The sequence below is a fragment of the Lepus europaeus genome, chromosome 11 (genome assembly GCF_033115175.1).
Source record: "Lepus europaeus isolate LE1 chromosome 11, mLepTim1.pri, whole genome shotgun sequence".
Taxonomy (NCBI): Eukaryota; Metazoa; Chordata; class Mammalia; order Lagomorpha; family Leporidae; genus Lepus; species Lepus europaeus.
Window position 1 is genome coordinate 29,943,801 of NC_084837.1, and position 22,966 is coordinate 29,966,766.

At 37.4% G+C, this 22,966-nt stretch overlaps 1 non-coding gene and 1 pseudogene across 1 annotated transcript; one reads left to right on the forward strand and one right to left on the reverse strand.

The window, feature by feature from the left end:
• The window catches only part of LOC133770444 (calcium uptake protein 2, mitochondrial-like), a 30,066-nt pseudogene extending 10,208 nt beyond the window's left edge, over positions 1 to 19,858 (reverse strand).
• Positions 16,843 to 16,946, forward strand: LOC133770653 (U6 spliceosomal RNA). Its single transcript, XR_009867363.1, has one exon. It is a non-coding gene; the product is annotated as a U6 spliceosomal RNA (small nuclear RNA).
• Positions 19,859 to 22,966: the final 3,108 nt, after the last annotated feature.

Genomic DNA, 22,966 nt, shown 5'->3' on the forward strand with positions numbered 1-22,966 from the left:
AAGAAACTGAAAACAGGAGTGGAGCTACAATTAAAACCCTGGGACTCAGGAATCCCAAGCAGCATTTTAATGATTAGGGCAAATGTCTGCCCCTAGGTGTTGCTTTATAAGGAGAGAAAACGAAATCCTTCCAGGATGAAAACAATCATGTACAGTGACTCTATAGTAAGCAGCTTCAATAAAAATAAGTAATAAAACACATCACAGCAAGAAGGTAATTATTAATTCCAAGGAGAAAAGTAATATCTCTGTTTAGCTGTATATAGTTACAAAATCTAAACACTGAATACATGTCTAACCAAAGGTTATGTAAATATGATAGGAAAATAAAGGAAGATAAATGGTTGTTAGGGGAGGAGTGGTTGAGGTATATGTAAGTGAGCTAAAACTTCATCTTTCATAATAGGAATTCAGAAGCTAATGTGTACAATGAAAAATTTTATAAATAGCAGTTTATGAATGTCATTTAGAAACTTGAAAACACCAGAAGAAATAGCTAAAAGAATTAAAAGTCTTGGATAGGGGAACAGAATTAGATAAGAGTAGGAATGGGCATCAACTATTATTTTCACTGTTAGATTGTAGTGTTACTTTATTTTTAAGCTGTGTACATGCATAACTATGGCAGTCATGGCAGTGTACCACTAACATCTTCTTCAAGAGAACCTGCTGTGGAGTTGACAGCCCCTAGCTGCTGCTCCCACAAGTACAGTTGGGTTCACATGTCAACTGGTCCTGGCTTCAAATGTGAGTTATCTGATGGGCAATTTGACAAAGGACTTCCCCTTGATTTGGCTGAAATGTCATCAGAACTGTACTGAGCTCTGATCTTAGGCTCCTATTGACAGTATTTAACAATAGCCACTGAATGCAAATGGTCTCAACTCAGAAGACACAGACTAGCTGAATGAATTAAAAAAGAAAACCTATCTATCTTTTGCCTTCAGGAATCACATCTCACCAGCAAATATGCACGCAGACTGAAAGTGAAAGGATGGAAAAAGATATTCCAAGCTAACAGAAACCAAAAAAGAGCTGGTGTGGCCATCCTAATATCAGACAAAATAGACTTTAACACAAAAGCTATTAAAAGAGATGAAGAAGGACATTATATAATGATTAAAGGATCAATCCAACTCGAAGACATTACTATTACAAATGTATATGCACCTAATTACAGGGTGCCTGGCTACTTGAAAGAATTACTAAAGGATTTAAAGGGAGATAAAGACCCAAATACAATAGTAACAGGGGACTTCAATAATCCACTTTCACCAATGGGCAGATCAACCAGACAGAAAACCAACAAGGAAACAAAAGAGATAATTGACACTATGAACTCAATAAACCTAGTAGATTTCTACAGAGCCTTCCACCCCACAGCCATAGAGTACACGTATTTCTCCCCGGTACATGGAACTTACTCTAGGATTGACCATATGCTAAGCCATAAAGGGAGCCTCAGCAAATTCAGAAAATTTGAAATTATACCATGCATCTTCTCAGATCACAATGCAATGAAACTCGAAATCAACAACTCAAGAATCTCTGCATCATATGGAAACACATGACGAATGAACAACATGATTATGAATGAACAGTGGGCCATAGAAGAAATCAAAAGAGAAATAAAAAAATTTCTAGGAACAAAGGAAAATAGCAATACAACATATCAAAACTTGCGGAATACAGTAAAAGCAGTGCTGAGAGGAAAGTTTATAGCAATTGGTGCCTACATCAAGAAACTGGAAAGGTACCAAATAAATGACCTCTCTATGCACCACAAGGATCTAGAAAAACAGCAGCAAACCAAACCCAAATCCAGCAGAAGAAAAGAAATACTAAAGATTAGAGAAGAAATCAACAGAATTGAAACAAAAAAAAAACAATACAAAAGATCAGCAAAACCAAGAGCTGGTTCTTTGAAAAAATAAACAAAATAGACCCACCATTGGCCCAACTACCCAAAAAAAGGAGAGAGAAGACTCAAATCAGTAAAATTAAAGATAGTAATGGAAATGTAACAACAGACACAACAGAAATAAAAAGAATCATCAGAAACCACTACAAAGAGCGGTATGCCAACAAATTGGGAAACCTAAAAGAAATGGATAGATTCCTGGACACATACAACCTCTGAAACTGAGCCATGAAGACCTAGAAAATCTAAACAGATCCATAACCATGAAAAAATTGAATCAGTAATAAACGCGCTACTGAAAAAGAAGAGCACAGGACCAGATGGCTTCACTGCTAAATTCTACCAGACATTAAAAGAACAACTAATCCCAGTTCTTCTCAAATCATTCAAAACAATTGAAAGGGAGGGATCCTCACAAATTCTTTCTATGAAGCCAGCATCAGCTTAATTCCTAAACCCAGAAAAGATGCAACAGAGAAAGAAAACTATAGACCTAGCTCCCTGATGAACATAGATGCAAAAATACTCAACAAAATCATGGCCAAGTGAATCCAACTACAAATCAGAAAGATCATTCACCCAGACCAAGTGGGACTTAACCCTGGTATGCAGGGATGGTTCAACATTTGAAAATCAATCAATGTGATACATCACGTTAACAAATTGAGAAACAAAAATCATATGATTATCTCAATATATGCAGAGAAAGCTTTTGATAAAATACAACAACCTTTCATGATGAAAACTCTAAGCAAATTGGGTTTAGAAGGAACATTCCTCAACACAGTTAAGGCAATTTAGGACAAACCCATGGCCAGCATTATATTGAATGGGGAAAAGTTGGAGGCATTTCCATTGAAAACTGGCACCAGACAAGGATGCCCACTCTCACCATTGCTATTCAATATAGTCCTAGAAGTTTTAGCCAGAGCCATTAGGCAAGAAAAAGAAATTAAAGGGATACAAATGGGAAAGGAGGAAGTCAAACTATACCTATTTGCAGATGATATGACTCTTTATTTAGGGGATTCAAAATATTCCTCTAAGGGACTATTAGAACTCAGAAGAGTTTGGTAAAGTAGCAGGATACAAAGTCAATGCACAGAAATCAATAGCCTTTGTATACACATGGCCGAGAAAGAACTTCTAAGATCAATCCCATTAACAATAGCCACAAAATCAACCAAGTACCTTGGGATAAATTTAACCAAGGTTGTCAAAGATCTCTATGACAACAATTACAAAATATTAAAGAAAGAAATAGAAGAAGACACACAAAAAAGGAAAAATCTGCCATGTTCATGGATTGGAGGAATTAATATCATCAAAATGTCCATTTTTCCTAAAGCAATTTACAGGTTCAATGTCATACCAATCAAAATACCAAAGACATTCTTCTCAAATCTGGAAAAAATGATGTTGAAACTCATATGGAGGAACAAGAGACCATGAATAGGTAAAGCAATCCTATACAATAAAAACAAAACCAGAGGCATCACAATTCCAGACTTCAAGACATACTACAGGGTAGTTATAATCAAAAAAGCCTGGTACTGGTACAAAAGCAAATGGATAGACCAATGAAACAGAATAGAAACACCAGAAATTAATCCAAACATCTATAATCAACTCATATTTGACAAAGGAGCTAAAAGCAACTCCTGGAACAGGGACAGCCTCTTCAACAAATGGTAGTCAAATCCAAAATGAACAATTGGGATTACCTCAAATTAAGAAGTTTCTTTACAGCAAAAGAAACAGTCAGGAAAGTAAAGGGGCAACTGACAGAATAGTTGAAATTATTTGCAAATTACACAACTGATAAAGGATTAGCAATCAGAATCTATAAAATGATCAAGAAACTCCACAGCAACAAAACAAACAACCCAATATAAAGATGGGCCAAGGACCTTAACAGACATTTTTCAAAAGAGGAAATCAAATGGCCAACAGATACATGAAAAAATGCTCAGGATCTCTAGCCATAAGGGAAATGCAAATCAAAACCATAATGAGGTTTTACCTCACCCCAGTTAGAGTGGCCCTCATACAGAAATCAACAAACAACAAATGCTGGAGAGGATGTTGGGAAAAGGGCACCCTAACCCATTATTGGTGGGAATGTAATAAAGCCACTGTAGAAAACAGTATGGCGATACCTCAAAAACCTGAATATAGACCTACTATATGACCCAGCCATTTCATTACTGGGAATTTACCCAAGGGAAATAAAATCAGTAAACAAAAGAACTATCTGCACCCCCATGTTTATCGCAGCTCAATTCACAATAGCTAAGACATGGAAGCAACCTAAAATTCCATCAACTGAAGACTGGATAAAAACAATTGTGGGATATGTACACTATGGAATGCTACACAGAAGTAAAAAGAGATGAAATCGGGTCCTTTGCAACAAAATGGAGCAAGCTGGAAAACCTCATACTTAGTGAAATAACCCAGTCCCAAAGAGACAAACACCATATGTTCTCCCTGATTTGGGAGAAATAATAGTGCAGCTAAAATGAGATCTATAGGAGCAAAATAGTCACTTTTAGGACCAATGTCCTCAAGAATTCTTGACCTGGTTGTCAAGAGACAGTTAACCACTGTTACTTTTTACTGTGTATATCATTTTTGTTTTGTTTTGTTGGTTGTTTTTTTTTTCCTGTTTTCTTTCTCTCTCTCTCTCATCTCTCTACTTCACACTATATGCTCAACTCTCTATGTAACACAGAGTTAATTATATGTATTTAAATCAATTGGAAAAAGATCCCAGTTAAAAAAAAAGGGAGGGAGGCCAGCTCTCTGAACTGCCTGAGAGTGCAGTGGAGGATGGCCCAAGTGTTGGCCCTGAACCCCATGGGAGACCAGGATAAGCACCTGGCTCCTGCCTTGGGATCAGCGCGGTGTGCCGGCCGCAGCACACCAGTCACGGCAGCCATTGGAGGGTGAACCAATGGCAAAGGAAGACCTTTCTCTCTGCCTCTCTCTCTCTCACTGTCCACTCTGCCTGTCAAAAATAAAAAAAAAATTAATTAAAAAAAAAACAAGGGAGGGAATAAGAGATGGAGAAGGTAGTCTAAAACTGTAAAACAGTATAGTTCTGCATACAGGCATATATACTTACCTCTCAGGGTACAGCCTAAGAACTAATCATAGGGCTCCAACCCCATAAGAATCAGTGGTATAAACACCATCTTCACTGTTACAATGATCATATTAAATGTTAAAGGCAACAGATAGTCCATTATAAGTTTAAAAGGAAGGAAGGACCAACATGGGAAGCAGTCCACACAGCAGACTCCTAGAATGACTTTCCCAGTAAATAACACTCTAACCTCAGTATCAACCCATAAGGCTTCCTGGTCAGGCTGAAAAGCCTGCAAGAGCATCTCAGGCGTGGAAAGACAAGACTGTGGGAAAAAATCCTACACAGAGAATCTCTGTGAGACCTCAGAGGAAAGGAAGGGTCATCAAAGAAGGAGACACTCTTCTCTGAAGTGAGAGGAGAACATCCTCTTTGCTTATGGCCATGTCCAAATACTGACAGAGTCTATGGTCACAAAAAGCCTCCATAGCCCTGCCAGCCCACAATAAGAGCCTCAGATGATCACTGGCATCATAAAAAAAAGAGTGTTAATTGTTAAAGGAACAGTAGTCACTGTGCACTTGTTCCCCACGTAGGACCTCTGTCCCTATTGAATTGTGATATGAGAATCAACTGCAAATTATCTCCCCAAACTGTACTCTATATGTTGTGTGTGGGCGTGGGGGCAAATTGTTGAAATCTATGATTAGCATAGAGTTGGTCCTCTGTATATAAAGTCATACTAAAAATTATCCATAATGAAGAAGGAGATGGAAGAGGGAATGGGAGGTGGGATGGGAGCAGGGTGGTGAGCATGGGGGAAAGAACCACTGTATTCTTAAAGTTGTATCTATGTAAAAATACATTCATTAAATTAAAAAAAGATATATGTATAGAGTGGCATTGTGTTTGTCCTACCAATTCCATTTACAGATACCTAAACTAAGGAAATAAACAGGAAAAAAAAAGAAGACCTAAATGAAAGATCTTTGCAAGTGAGATCCCAGTGGAAAGAACGGGGCCATCAAAGAAGGAGGTACCTTTCTCTGAAGGGAGGAGAGAACTTCCACTTTGACTATGACCCTATCGGAATAAGATCAAAGTCAGCGAACTCTAAAGGCTTCCATAGCCCTGGCAACTCATGACTAGAGCCTAGGGAGATTACTGATGCCATAAACAAGAGTGTCAAATTGTTAAATCAACAAAGGAGTCACTGTGTACTTACGTCTCATGTGGGATCTGTCCTTAATGTGTTGTCTAATGTGCAGCGATGCTATAACTAGCACTGAAACAGTATTTTTACACTTTGTGTTTCTGCGTGGGTACAAACTGATGAGATCTTTACTTAGTATATACTGAATTGATCTTCTGTATATAGAGATAATTGAAAATGAAAAAAAAAAACCTGGTGTTAAATTGGAAATTGCATAGAAAATTAATTAATTTTTAAAAAATATTATGTAGGATCTCTGTCTTTAATGTGCTGTACACTGTTAGTTAATGCTATAACTAGTTCTCAAACAGTATTTTTTCACTTTGTGTTGCTATGTGGGGGAAAACTGTTGAAATCTTTATTTAATATATACTAAACTGATCTTCTGTATATAAAGAGAATTGAAAATGAATCTTGATGTGAATGGAAGGGGAGAGGGAGCGGGAGAGGGGAGGGTTGCGGGTGGGAGGGAAGTTATGGGGGCAGGGGAAGCCATTGTAATCCATAAGCTGTACTTTGGAAACTTATATTCATTAAATAAAAGTTAAAAAAAAAGAGGCATCAGCACATGAAAAAAAAAGAAATACAGCAAGATTTATGAATAAATACATTTATTATTAATCTATTATAATCTAAACACCAGTAGAAACCATTGAAATAAACACATGCAAAAGTAGATAGATTAAAATATTCAAAATATGAGTGAAATATATTTCACAAGCTTTAGAAAATATTTGAAATTTTTCTATTAATTTAATAAAATACTAAGTGAAAAAAGTCATGTGTATATGTTCTAATTTTACAAAGTGCTTGTTTTATAAATTTCATGGTATGGAAAACAATGTCAAATTGCATATTGTTTGTATTTATGTATATATGAGAGAAGGAAAGGAAGAAATAGAGAAAGAGAGAAAGAGAATGTCTCAAATGTGAAATGTTAACAGAACATATATTTGAGTTGCAAGATTATGGATCATCTTGCTTTCCTTAAATTAAGAAAATAAAAAAATCAGAATAGTATGAAAATGTGATAATGCCATTAGCCAAAAGTTTACCATTTAATATATACAGAAAGAGAATTTCAAAAAACTAGTTCTCCACAGCAAATCTGTCACATAGAAAACCACACAGGATAAGAAGCTGGCAGGCAGTTATCAAAAGCATCAAAATACCATAATTGAGAACTGCAATTTATCATGATTGAGAGAAGAAAGGATGAGAGAAAAGAGAAATTAAAGTAGAAAATAAGAGATTTAAGACAGTAGATTAGAGTGGTAAACATGCATTCCTTCCAAATTCTACTTCTACACTTAGAAAGGCAATTTATAATCCTTACTATATAGCATCAAAGTTACTTTAAATTTCTGTTTGACAGCTGAATAGACAGTTTTCATCACAGCTAACCAGTGAGTGCATAGAGTACTGTTTTATTGAAATAAATAGCAACCATTACAGATAATGTTCTCCAACTTTTTGTTTCTATCAAATCAGAGACAAATTGAAGATACTACAAGCAAGGAATTAAAGACAAAGAAAGAGTCAGGTTGAATGGAGGCCTTCAAAACTCAGCTTGAAAGAGCTGCTTTCTATGATCTACTTGTGCAGGAATTCTCCAGATTCTTCTCTGATCTATCTTCCATTTTCTAACTGATCATCTTCAAATAGGTTATGGCATTAAAGCAGCCATCTGGGATGCAAATCTGGAAATAGTACTTTAAAAACTCTGGTGTAATGTTTTAAATGTGTTTTTTTTTTTTTGCAAAGTATTCCTTGTATAATGATGCATTCTACATGTCAACTGCCATAGGCTTCTAAAATTCTTTCTCATTTAGTTATCATAACCTTATCTGAGGCAGAAGTTATTTATCCTGATTTAACAGACAAGGACATCAAGGCCTAGGGAGATAAAGAAATGCTCACAATCACAGAAAAGAAACTGAAAAATTTGGAATGAGAACCCTGCTGATCTGAGTCCAGACCTTCACTCTTTACTAGATTCTTTATATCTTAATCTCATTCAAGGGAGTGGACTACACTACGTAAATGTCAAAGTAGTATTGTATGAATCTGGCCTCCTAATGTTTACCCTTATATAGGCAGGGTCTAGGGATGCTTCTTCTGAGATTTTGATACAGAAAGATTGTGGCTTTCACTTTTGCCATTCTGAGGAGTTAGTAGAAGATATGAATTTACTCACGGAAGCTGGAGTAGAGCCAAAATTTTCTATGTTGGAGAAAAGAAAAAGATTGAGAAGCTTGAAAGGGACAAAACGAGAAGCAATGAAAGAAGAGAAAATGCGCTACAAGGCAAAGAAAAGAAATTTGAAGAGGCATTAGCAATGGAGATTTTTCTAGAGAAATGTTGAGCATTCTAATTCTCCCATCCTTTCTTACCAAATGACAACTGAATTCTCTTTCTTCAGTAGTTTTCTTATGAGAGTAGTTCCTTTAGTGGATGCCTCTAAGAAGCAGACAAGGGAAAAGCTGACAAAAAAGGTTAAAAATAAAGAGCTAAAAAATACTTAACTATATAACATATAACCTTGCCCTCAAATTTCCTCATCAATAAAATGGAGAGAAAAATGTTACCTATCAAGATCCAAGATGGCTGAATAGAGAGGCCCTGCCCTCGCCTCCACCACAGAGAAGAACCAGAGTCATAAAGGAAGTCTGAACCACTATGGGAATAAAAATACACCCAAGAGATTGACTGAGGGAAAACTTCAGGAAAAAAGTGACAGGAACACTAAACAACACAGACTTGAAAAGCTAGCATAGAAAGAGAAAAAAGTACACACCACAGCTCCATTCTTGCTCCCCAGCTAGGGGAGCTCCATTTTGCAAGGAAAAGGTAAGCAGAAAGATCCAAGACTTGCACCGTCACTGCAGATGAGTAGTCCTGATTATAGAATTCCACAGTCCCCAGCGTCTGTAAATCCAGTCCAGAAAGATGGCTGGGTTTTAGAGATTGCTTTGCTTCAAAATAGGAACCTACATTGCCTTCTTATCAAAGTCCCAGACCCAAGTTGCGGCAGCACAGCTGCTGATAAACTTTGTTCTGTATTAGGTACTGAAGTTGCCACCAGAAGCTCCCAAAGCCAGGGCACTTCAGAGAACAGACAGCAAGCCTCTGTGAATCCTGAGCTGTGGGACTGCTCAGCACAAGCTCCAGACTCATTCTATAAGACCTAGCGACATTCCCTGTGTTTCTTGGGGCTCTGCACCAACAGAAGCCAGTACACAATTCCAGATGACCAGGCTTGAGGGAGTCCCCTTCCTCAGGGTGCTGGGTGGCCAGACCACAAGTTCCAGTGTCACACATGCATGCCATGAGGGAACTGGGAGCATTCTCATCAAGTTCTGCAGCAGTTCCCTCAGATCTGGAATAATACAAGGACATTCATTTTCAATACTCTTTTTCAATATACAGTTAGAAGTACTATTAAAAGCAATTGGGGAAGAAAAAGAAAGAACATCAAAATTGGAAAGAAGATAGTCCAATTATCCATATTTGCATATGACATGATTTTTTACATAGAAAAAATCAAACATTTCACCAAAAAGCTACTAGTACTGATAAACCAATTCAATAAAGTTATAGCATACAACATCAACATACAAAAAAGTAGCATTTTTATATACCAGTAATCATCTTGCTGAAAGGGAAATCAAGGCAGAAATCCCATTCATAATAGCTACAAAACTTCAATATTTAGGAGTAAATGTAATCAAAGAAATCTACAAATCTCTACAATGATATTTTTAAAACACTGATAAAAATCATTAAGGGGACACAAAAATTAGACAGATATTCCTTATTCATAGATTAAAAGTATTAATATCATTAAAAGATACATACAACCTAAACAAGTCTATTAATCTATCACAATCTCTTGTAAAATGCCAATGATATTCTCTATATAATTAGAAAAACACTTTTCTATAATTCTGGTATGGCCTTACTGCTGGCAGAGTAACAGATGACATGGGCATCATATGGCAAGCGACAGGGAGTGCACTTGTGTGTCTGCCTCTTCTAAGTTTATTCCCTCTTCTTATTAAGCCATCAGAAATCACTCAAGTAGGCTGTACTTTAATGAATTTATCTATTCCCAATCAATTCTGGAAGATCCCTTCTGTAAACACTATGGTCAGATTAAGTTTCCACCCTCTATTTCACAATGGGAATCAAATTGCAATACATGCAACCTTGGGGTGCATATAAACCACAGCAATTGTTGTGAAAATTAAATGAGTAAATACTGTGAAGAGGTTGTAATAATGCCTACCAAATAGTGAGAACTTCTGTTATTATTATTAAAAATAGAAATTACTCACTCCCTGATTCCCAAAATATATGTTAAACAAATAGTTAAAGAACACTGATGTAAAGGGGACCTCAATTTTTAGTCCACTCAAAATGCATATACTCTCTCTATAACCCCAAGGCAGCTCTCAATTGTGCCAGCACTTTCCTTTCTTCTCCCTCCTTGCTGAACCTCCCTACTTGGCATCTTCAGCTAAATTGCCTTCCACTGTTAAAAAGCACATTCAGATTTGTTCTCTTAAATGACCTGTTTTTCTTAACCCTTCACATTTCTTTGCACAAGTCTCATTCAGGAATTCTGAGTTCCATTTTTGAACAGCTGCTCTTTGGTGTATTGTCAGTATATTTTGGAGAGATTTTTCCCTTTCATGACCCAAAACTCCTATGACTCATCTTGAACCAGAGCAAAAGGGACAGTCCAATAATACACACCTCTTCTTTGTTATAAAAATTCTAATGTATTCACCTAATCCCTCAGATTTTTGCTTGATAGTTTCCTATTGTTAGAATTTTTATATTTAGCCCTTTAGGTTGTAATCTTTCATCCATAGGTTGCAATAGCAGGGTAGATAAATCCCAAGTCAAAATACATTACACAAAGAAAAGAGATAAGATAGTTTGAGAAAAGATACAGCTTAAACTAAAATAATTAAAAATAAAAGTAATCTGAATTATTTATTGGCAATAGTGTTATCTGACTGTATAGTGTGCTTCTTAATGAGTCATACTTTTAACATTTTAATACCAAGGGTATTTATTCTGAACTTTACTCTTTGAACCATTTAAAAAGTTCTTGTTGAACTTTGAACGACAAAAATAATCCTCTGTGCTCTCAGAAGAGGAGTGTTTCCATTTAGGGAATAAAGAAAAGCTGTATTCTTCTGCTTATTTTCCATCTTGATTCTCTCTTACCCCACCCCCATACTTGCCCTTAAGAATTGTTAATTGGTTTAATCACATCCCTGAATGCTTTCTGGTTATGTGAAAGGACATCACACTTCAATCATTTTTATATCTTTACTTTCTTTCCAAGCTACTGGATTTGTAAATGGAGCCTGGCCCACCTACAATCTGGCCAGTATACTCTCTATTCTTTGTTCCCTCAAGCACCTGACTAGTTATTGTTTCAGGTTTGGCAGCTGACTTGGGTTAAGATGGAACTTAGGGCTGGAAAGATAAACTGTGTTTGAATCTCAAGGATAAACCACATGCACATCTTGCCAGGCATTTGCTCAACTAAAACTGTACAGTTTTTCCCATGTACTGATGTCCCTTTTGTGTATATTTTAGAGGCAAAGGAAGCCCTTTCTCTCTGTCTCTCTCTCTCTCACTGTCCACTCTGCCTGTCCAAAAAAAAAAAAAAAAAGAAAGAAAGAAAGAAATTAGACATACATGGTCAACATGACCAAGCTATTTGCCAAAAAAAGTAGGGTTATAACCCAACAAATAAACTTTACTGCTTGGAAATCCCTGAAAATCAATATCTGAAACAACATCCTATTCACTTGGGCAGACAGCTCACTTATCAAGCAACAGTTTACTTATGAACTCCCCCTTCAAAGCCTACACTATGCTCTTTCCATCAATCCAAGGCTATTATATCATAAAATCTGACCAGTCAACCTGCCTACCATCTCTGAGGCCCATCTTAAAGTCATCTAGGCAACCTCTATAAAACTGACTTCAAATAATTGAAAAGAACTTGTCATAAGCATTGAGTTAGCGGCAAAACAGATTTTGCTGAACAGTTATTTTTTTCCTTTGGTTTGTTAGCATCGTTAAATGTACAACTGATTAGAATAAAAATATTTCAGTATAAAGTTTTAGGTAAACTAGTTAAAGTTATTTAGTCTGTTAAATATACAATATTTGGGGGCCAGCATTCTGGCTCAGTGGGTTATACCACTGCCTATGATGTTGGAAGCCCATTTCGGTTCAAATTCAAATCCCAGCTATAAGTTTCCAATCCAACTCCCTGCTAATGTGCCTGGGAAAGCAATGGAAGATGATGGCCCAAATATTTCAGCCTCCACACCCACATGAGAGATGTGGAATAAGTTCCTCGCTCCTGGCTTCAGCTTGGCCCAGCCCCAGCCATTGAAGCTATTTAGGGAGTGTATCAGCAGATAGAAGATCTCTCTCTCTCTCTTTCTCTTCCCTCGCTCTCTCTGTAACTCTGTCTTCCAAATAAATAAATAAATAAAAAGAGACTCTAGTTATCACAAGTGTGTTAATATTTTGTTGATTTGACAGGAAAAGAAAATAAAACCTATTTCTCATTGCCTAATATTTATAATCTCAAAATGTATTTTTGCATAATTTTTCATCTTTGAAGAACTCTATTTTCAAATTAGTTTATCTTTCAAGATTTCACGCTACAAATTTTCTAATGCTACTATAAATAGAATTTTTTAAGTTAGTATTTGATTATCATATACTTTCAAAAGAAGATTTTTAACACAATTGAAAAATGTCTGATCACCTAGTGTACTATGTTCAGCCTTCCAAAAGTGAGAATCATTACCATGGAATAGCAGTAAAAGGGGGATGCCTGGGAGGTGGTGATTATTTTGTTATCCCTGAGGTGTCTTCTATTCATATAAACATACTATAAAAAATATCAGAATTAAATCATCCTGACCTTCTCATTTAAGGAGTGTCCACAATGAATTTATCTGTTATTCACGCTGTCATGTTGCGATTTTCCCCTAAGTATACAATATAGACGGTTATTCTGAACTCAGTAACAACCAGACTGAAGTAACCCATTAAAACACCTGACAAATCTACTGCTAGGAAAATCTACTTTAAATATAGATAAATATTAAAATTTCCCTTCAGGGGCTGGTGCTGTGTGCTGTGGTGCAGCAGGTAAAAGCCTCAGCCTGCAGCACATCATTCCATATGGTTGCCAGTTCAAGTCCCAGCTGCTCCATAGAGGAATCAGGGGTTTCTTCCAGGTCTCCCATGCGAGTGCTGGGCCCAAGCCCCTGGGCCATCTTCTACTGCTCTCCCAAGTGATAGCAGAGAGCTGGATAGGAAGATAAGCAGCCTGGACTAGAATAGGCATCCATATGGCATGCCTGCACTGCAGGCAGAAGATTAACCTACTGCACCATAGCACCATAGCACCAGCCCCTAAAGTGTCTAATTCTAATAGTTACAAATTAATAAAAATTATCATTTATTCCAGGCCTAAAAGTCTATAAATACCCATCTTTAATTTTGCCTATTTTGAGCATTGCCAAATTTCTGTCAAGGTGGTAGCTTTCCTACCACAGTGAGCTTGTTTGTCGGGGCCAGCGCTGTGGCGCAGCAGGTTAGAGCCCTGGCTTGAAGCGCCAGCATCCCATATGGGCATCAGTTCTAGTCCTGGCTGCTCCACTTCCAATCCAGCTCTCTGCTATCACCTGGGTGAGCAGTAGAAGATGGCCCAAGTCCTTGGGCCCCTACACCTACATGGGAGACCCGGAGGAAGCTCCTGGCTCCTGGCTTCGAACCGGCACAGCCCTAGCCATTGCCGTCAATTGGGGAGTGAACCAGCAGATGGAAGACCTCTCTCTCTGTCTTTACCTCTCTCCGTAACTCTGTCTGTCATACAAATAAAATATATATTTTAAAAGGGGGGGAGGCTTGTTTGTAGTTGTTTAAGAAGCATTTTGAATATACATAATTTGTATTCAAATTTACTGTAATCTTTTATTATATCATTTTTATTGTTATTATTTTTATTCATGAGTAACTTTAAAAAGTTAATGAAATCTAATCTTTTGAAGAGAACTGATTAAACAAATTCACCATGAATTATTCAGCTCACTAGGATACTTTCCCTTATTGACCTAATAAGAAAATGGGTACTTATGACATTCATGTTGAGGTGGAGTGAAAGCAATGAGGTCCAATTCCGAACTTGATATTTTAGCAGCTATTCTATTCCATATAAGACACATCACTATATTTTAATACATCCAAACCCCTTGAAAGACTCTCAAGGCTCTGACTCATCAGAACCAAGATTCTTGGGGCTGGTGCTGTAGCAGCGAATAAGACCATTGCCTGCAGTGTCGGCGTCCCATATGGGCACTGGTTCAAATCCTGGCTGCTCCACTTCCAGTCCAGCTCTCTGATATGGCCTGGGAAAGCATTAGAAGATGGCCCATATGCTTGGGTCCCTGCGCCCACACAGGAGACGCGATAGAAGCTTCTGGCTCCTGATTTCGGATTGGCTCAGCTCCAGCCATTGTGGCCATCTAGGGAGTGAACCAGCAGATGGAAGACCTCTCTCTCTCTCTTTCTCTCTCTCTCTCTCTCTCTCTCTCTGCCTATGCCTCTCTGTAATTCTACCTTTCAAATAAATAAAAATAACTCTTAAAAAAAATGAAAAAAGAAAGAATCGAGATTTTCACAAATGCCCAAGCCTGTGAGACTTCCTGGCATCAGAACTTCAAAGATATCTCTTGGCCATCCCTTTCAGACTTTCACTTACAATATAAAAATTAACTTAGGTAACTAAAATGCATATTTGTAAACAAAGATATTAAGTTCCTGGGATATACTTTTAATTATTTAAATGTAATCATAATTTTTAAGGCAATAGCAATTTATCAAAGAGCAAAATGAGCTTATCCAAAAAAATCAAGGTTCTGAGAACAATGCAAATATTTATTAAGTATATCTATAACATACATTAATTTTGAACTAATAATTCTATTTCTAAGGGTCTTACATGAGAAAAAAATGTAAAATTTTATAAGATGTATTTACAAATTACATCTATAAAATATGCAACTTTTAGAATAGAAAGAAATTTCAAACTGTTAACTAACAGTGGTTATCTATGAAGCATAATGTTTCCCTCAATAATTTTCTATAGTTTACAAGTTCCCCTTTGCCTTGCATTTATTAATTTTATAATCAGAATATGTAAGCTGGGAGAGGGGAGATTCCAAATAAATGAAACCACACATTCAGGGCCAAAAGTTCCTTTCTTCCCACTTCCTATCCTGTCTATTAATTATTAGTCTTGGCACTTTGATAATGTTAAACTTAAATTGTAAAACATAAACAGAATCTCCAGACAAATTTTCCAAAAAATCATAAATCATAGATTTGGCAGGCACATCCTGTCTTACAGGGCAGGTCCATATCATGCCAAATGTGGAATGCTTTCTCAATACATGTGCTAAGCCATGCTGAGTATGTTCAGCATTGTATATTTCAAGCCTGTATATTTCAGTTACATAAGCTATCTTTTTTATGTTTTAGAAAAGTACAAAAATGCAATATGGCTACTATTAACAAAGCAATGCTGTGAATTCAGTGAAAGCTTTATTATCCTCACTTACTACATTATTCTTGAGATCAAAGTTTGTTATCATCTTGCTCAATAACTTCCATTTAAAATTTTCTCTGCATCCAAATGAAAGGAAATATTGAGGTGCATGATGTGATTCTGAAGATCTAAGACTCCAAATACTTTGAGACTTCAGAAGTGCAGCTATACAAAACCACAGAGGACTACAAAGCAGGATGAAATATTAGCCACGGCCCTTGTGTAGATACAGCCAAAGGAGTGCATTTGGCTTGACGTACTCAATTATTTATTACTGTTGAACTCATCTCCAACGTGAGTACTGTAGTACCTCTGGAAAAGATTTTAGAAACTTATGTATGTGTCAAGTATAAGAGAAAGAGAGAGAGAGAGACTGAATTAACATACAGACTGAGTCTATCATCATCAATAATACCATAAAAGCATAGTGTAAAATATTTCCAAATCCTCTCTGGTTAGTAAGAAAGCTCAGGGTCTGATCTCATAAGTTCCTAAGGTCCTGATTTACTATCATTGTTTTCAACATTTTGGTCACTTGTTCATAATAAAGTTGAAATCATCATGGTCCTTTTCCATTTAGATATAGTTCTATTTCAATGCTTCCTAGTTCAGGAAACAAAACATTGTGTTGGGTGTATGGCTTTGTAATAGGAAAGCAAATGTAGAGGATATGGCAATAAAATATTTCTGATACATCAAACCTTGCTACTGGTAGAAAAAAAGCTACTACTTTTCCACAGTTATCTTAATAATGAAATATCTAACCACTGAAGGGGGTTAATATCATAACTACTTCTTTAGGAATATATGCTTTACTGATGCTAATAAGACTTGACATCCACTTTATTTTTCTTCATTGGTACTTTATGTTACCTAATTTTGGGACATTACATCAATAACTTAACATCTTCTAGATTCATTGGGGGAAAAAGCAAATCAAAAGGAATAAGAAATCGGCTTTTGTGCTCACTTCCGCAGCACTTATACTAAAATTGGAATGCACAGAACACGAGCAAGGCCCCTGCACAAGGATGACATGCAAATTCGTAAAGTGTTCCATATTTTTAAAAAAATAGAAAAAAAAAAGAAATTGGCTTTGATTTCCCCAAGATGATTCTATTAAAGTATCTTTTATCAAGAGAACTTTACTAAGTATCCATAAACAGCTTTGCTCATTTAGTCACATCCATTCATCACATAATTATGGAACATCTGTTATGTTCATGGCCTTATTGTAGGCCCTAGAGATGCAAGAATGAAGAAGAGAGGGGGCCAGTCCTGTGTCATAGCAGGTAAAGCAGCCACCTGCAGTGCTGGCCACCCATATGGGCGCTGGTTCAAGTCTTGGCTGCTCACTTCTGATCCAGCTCCCTGCAGTTGTGCCTCGAAAAGCAGTGGAAGATGATCCAAGTTCTTGGATCCCTGCCACCCAGATGGGAAACCTTGAAGAAGCTCCTGGCTTCCAATCAGCCCAGCTCCAGTTGTTGCGGTCATTTGGAGAACAAACCAGTGGATGGAAGACTGATCTCTCTCTCTCTCTCTCGCTCTCGCTCTCGCTCTCTCGCTCACTCTCTCTTTTCAAATAAAATTAGTAAATCTTAAAAAAAATAAAGAAGAGAGATTCAGATTATACAGCTGTGAATAGTATCTTCGGCTACATTTTAAAATTTTAAGATTATGGGGCTGACGCTGTAGCGTAGCAGGTAAAGTCACTGCCTGCAGTGCCAGCATCCCATATAGGTGCCAGTTCGAGTACCAGCTGCTCCACTTCCCATCTAGCTCTCTGCTATGGCCTGGGAAGGCAGTAGAAGATGGCCCAAGTCCTTGGGACCCTGTCCCTGGAAGAAGCTCCTGGCTCCTGGTTTCAGAATGGCGGTGCAGCTCTAGCCGCTGCAGCCATTTGGGGAGTGAACCAGCGGATTGAAGACCTCTCTCTCTCTCTCTACCTCTGCCTCTCTGTAACTCTGCCTTTCAAATAAATAATCTTTTAAAAATTTTTAAGAGTATTACAATGATTTTTAAAAATTACTTAGATTTTGTAATGATTCTATTAAACTAATTAAGACTTTAAAACATCCAGAAGATAATGGGACAGACATTGTGGTTCAGTGGGTTAAGCCACCACTTATAATATCAGCATCTGATATCTAAGTGGCAGTTTGGGTCCCAGCTACTCTACTTCTGACTTGGCTTCTTGCTAACACATCTGAGAAAGCAATAGAAGATGGTCCAACTACTTAGGTCCCTCCCAACCACTGCAGGAGACAGAGATAAAGTTTCTGACTCCTGGCTTCAGCCTGGTCCAGACCTGGCTGTTTTTGGCCATTTGAAGCAAACCAGCATATGGAAGATCGATTGATCTCTCTCTCTCTCTCTCTCTCTCTCTCTCTCTCTGTCGTGCACATGCGCATGTGCACACTCTAACTCTAACTTTCAAATAAATAAATCTTTACCAAAAAAATTCTGAAGATAAAAAAAATTGCTTCCTATTAATACAAAAAATGATTTATTTCCTATCACTGCATGTTAACTCCAAAGAGAATTTTTTAATAAGTTATTTTTCTAATATTAAGGAATAAAGTCTACTCCAGATAAGTAGCCATAAATAAAACTATTCAAAGTAGTGTTGTAAGTATTAGATGCCAACAAAGAAGTCATGATTTTTTGTCACTTTGTAGACAAGATTGTCTACATATTAGTCCCCTAAACCATTGACAACAAAGGTAATTTATTTCCAAATCAACACCTTCCCTTCCATGCCCCAGAATAGAAAACAATTGCTAAAATCATAGGAACAAAAACAAACATTAATTTGCAAAATGCTGTTTATTAGATTCACAGCTGGAAAGCTAATAAACTTCGGAAAGATATTTTCCACTCTAGTCCAACTCAAATGATAAGAGTCTACATCTTCATTTAACAGAAAATAAGTCTCAAAGACAGAGATTAATTTCTAAATCCTTGCCATTCATCATCAAGGGCAAATTAGGTAGCTGCTTGCTTCTTATACCATTTCAATAATTCATAAGATTCTCCTGCAAAGGTTGCATCAGTTAAATCTCTAAGAGTAAAGTGTCTTAATAGCTGAATCCACCATGTGAGGTAGTTCAAATAACTGACTTTGACATTTCATGAACTAAGCAATACCTAATCTGAATGGGATGAAACCTCTCTCTCTCTCTTTTTTTTTTTTTTTTTTTTGCAGAGTGATAAGGCTTTATTGGGGATGGGGCATTCGTCAGAACAGAAGGGACAGACAGTGCCCAGTCACTCGGAGTGGGGGAGAGCAAGGTTACATGGTTGAATGGAGAGAATACACCCGGGCAGCCCAGGCAGGCAGCTCAGCTGAGAGCAGAGGGCTGAGCGCCAAACCTCTTGCAACTATCAAATTCAGTTCTGGCCAAAACTGAGAAGGACCTTCTGCTTTTGGAGTCTTCTCATAACCTTGTCTTTGACCTTTATTCACCTCCGCACTCACCTTTTCTCAGCTGCCTGGAGCCTGAACCATCCCTCTTCATGTCCAGAGACTGCACTACAGAGTTAATTCCTGTTCCCCTCATTGTATTGAGGACTCACATTATCAGAAAAGAGGCTGTTTGAACTGATTTCCACTAAAATGTGACTAATAGGGTGTTTACTCTCTCAGGGGTATTGGCCATTGAGAGCAAATAGAAAAGAAACAGAAAAAGTTGTTAATGCTAAATAGCCAGTATTGTACTGTGGTAATTCTGGATTGTAACAAAGCAAAATAAAAAATTTCAAGAAATTTGTGTAGGGCAAAAAATATTGGACTGAAATACTGCTCAGGTAAGATCTCATTCCAACCAGTTGGTCTTGTTCCAAGTTAGTAAGCTAATCAGTCCCTCTATTTCTTTGGCACCCTAAAATTATCTGTTTCGTTACTCACCTATTGTAAAGTACTTCTTTTACCCACTTAATTCTCAAACGCTTTTCCAATGTATATTCTGTTCTAGACATTTTGGAGCCCCAAAGGTGCATTGGTGAAAGAACAATCAGCCTGCCCTCATGGAACCTACATTCTAGTGGTGAAAACCATGCAGTATGGAAGTAAAGAAATAAGTAAACATGATAATTTCATATTGTACAAAACCTATGGGGAAATTAAAAAGGTGTTGAAATAGATTGTGCCAAGCAGAGGCTCAAAACACAGCAAGTTGAGAGAAAAAGCAGTTTCTTGAGAAAAAGCAAGTTCTCTCTGAAAAGCTAACTTGACCTGAGATCTAAAGGGTGAGAATGAGCCATCCAGGCAAACTGCTAGGGGAAAGCATTTCAGGCAGAATGAATGGCATGTGAAAAGATCCTATATGAGCTTGGAAAGACAGGCAGGAGCCAGACCCAGGGGATCTGGATTTTCTGTTCTGCACCAGTGGAAAGTCATGGTAAAATTTATCAAGATGGCAGGGTCTGGGGCTGGGACAGGATGGGTGGGAGAGGAGGGCTGTCAATTTCTCTCACATCCCACATGTAATTTATCAGTCATTTCTATCTTCAAAAATGTATATTCTAAATCCTACTATTTCTTATCACCTCCATTTTTGAGGCAGTGTATGCCCACATTATCTCTCTCCTATGCTACTATAGCTGTCTTTTAATATTTAATTCTTTCATGTACTTTCAGCACCTGCAGACTAGTCTTCACACAACAGAAAACGTGATGTTTTGAAGGCAAACGTCGAATCATATCATCGCCTACTTAAAACTCTCAAACAGAATCCCATTGCAAAAAAAAAAAAAAAAGAATCCAATTGCAAACAGAATAAAATTCAACTTTCTTATCATGATCTATGAGACCATGATAACATGATCCCTGCTCATCCCTATCTGAGTTTCCTCTGGCTCCTTTATTCCTAGAAACATTCAAAACTTTCATATCTCAGAACTTTTCCATTGGCTACTTCCGACTTCTACCCCTTGATCTTCAAAATCATTACTCAGTTGCTTTCTCTTCATTCAGCTCTCAACCTAAATGTCATGTCCACAGAGAGTCCTTTCCTGATCACTTAAACTTCAATCCTGTCAGTCTAAAACTATAATCTCAAGATCTTTTTGTAATCTTAATTATTGAGAACTCCAAAGAGCATTATTTGTGTGGACTATATCAATATATAATTAAGAAATTAAAGTGAGATATTTTGAAATTACATGTTTTTGAGTCATTTTAAAATAATATTTAACCATACAGGTCCAAAATAATAAGACATTTTGTGGGAAAAAAAAACCCACCCAAAAACATTGCTACAATTAGAGGTTTTTGGTGCATCTGCTATTAGAATGAAGACCACTCCCCAACAATTAGACTGTTCAAATTCCATAAAATGTCAACATCAATCTTAGGAGGCACACAAAGGAACCCTGTGGAGGCATTTCAATCATATCAAAGTAGAACTCAGCCTCCTGGAAGGAAAAAGAAGAGGCTCCATGTTGACAAATGGTGGTAAAATTGAAAGGGACTGGCAACTGTTTACACTATCCATATTCATGTACAGATTATGATCAAGAAGGTTACACTGGGCTTCTGTTTCAAGACGAGATATATGTCTGCTCACTTACCCATCAATGTGGTTATTCAGGAGAATGGGTCTCTTGTTTAAATCTGAAATTTCTTAGGAGAAAGGAACATCCAGACATTTCAGATGAGGCCAGGTATTGCTTCCTCAGTATTTCTCTCAAGCCCAAAAAGATGAATTCATCCTTGAAGGAAATGACATTGAACTTGTTTCAAATTCAGCTGCTTTGATTTAGAAGGTAACAATAGTTAAAAACACGGATATCAAAAAATTTGGGGACGATATCTGTCTCTGAAAAAAGAGCAGTTCAGCAGGCTGATGAATATGATTTAAAAGTTGTCCAACTACCGAAACAAGAACCAGATTCTAAGTCTAACTTGTGTTACTTTAATAATGCAATAAAATATTTATTGATTTCAAAAAAGTTATAATTTGATGAGAAAGAAATTTTGCTTTTTTATTACAGGATAGAATTCCTATAGATAACAATAATGTACTGTGTTTTTTAAGCCAGAAGAGAGGATTTTGAAGGTTTTCTCCACAAAGAGAAGACAAATATTTGAGGAGACAGATAACTTGACCCTGATTTGAAATACATTTATATATGTATCAAGGTATCACCTGATACCATAACTACAGGTATATATGAGAAAGTTGATGGAAAATGCAATTAGAAGATAAGTTTAAATTGATGTAGAAAAATTCAAAATCCATACACATAGAAGGTCTTGAAAAATTTCATAAAAAATGCATATTATAAAAAATTATACATTGGGCCGGCGCCACGGCTCACTAGGCTAATCCTCCGCCTTGCGGCGCCAGCACACCGGGTTCTAGTCCGGGTCGGGTCACCGATCCTGTCCCGGTTGCCCCTCTTCCAGGCCAGCTCTCTGCTGTGGCCCGGGAGTGCAGTGTAGGATGGCCTAAGTCCTTGGGCCCTGCACCCCATGGGAGACCAGGATAAGCACCTGGCTCTTCCCATAGGATCAGCGCGATGCGACGGCTGCAGCACGCCTACCGCGGCGGCCATTGGAGGGTGAACCAACGGCAAAAGGAAGACCTTTCTCTCTGTCTCTCTCTCACTGTCCACTCTGCCTGTCAAAAATTTTTAAAAAAAATTAAAAAATAAAAAAAAAATATACATTGGGGCCAGTGCTGTGGCATAGCAGGTAAAGCCACCACCTGCAGTGCGGCATCCCATTTGGGTGCCAGTTCGACTTCCGGCTGCTCCATTTCTGATCCAGCTCTCTGCTATGTTCTTGGAAAGCAGTAGAAGATGGCCCAAGTCCTTGGGTCACTGCACCTGCAGGGGATCCAGAAGAAACTTCTGGCTCCTGGCTTCAGATAGGCCCAGCTCTGGCCATTGCGGTCACTTGGGGAGTGAACCAGCAGATGGAAGACCTCACTCTCTCTCTCTGCCTCTGCCCCTCTATAACTCTGCCTTTCAAATATATAAATCTTTAAAAAATATATATAGACAAAAAATTTTAGCAAAATAAGTTTATCTTTTAAACCCATTATTACAAAACTTTTCAATTACTTTTAATACAAATTTTAT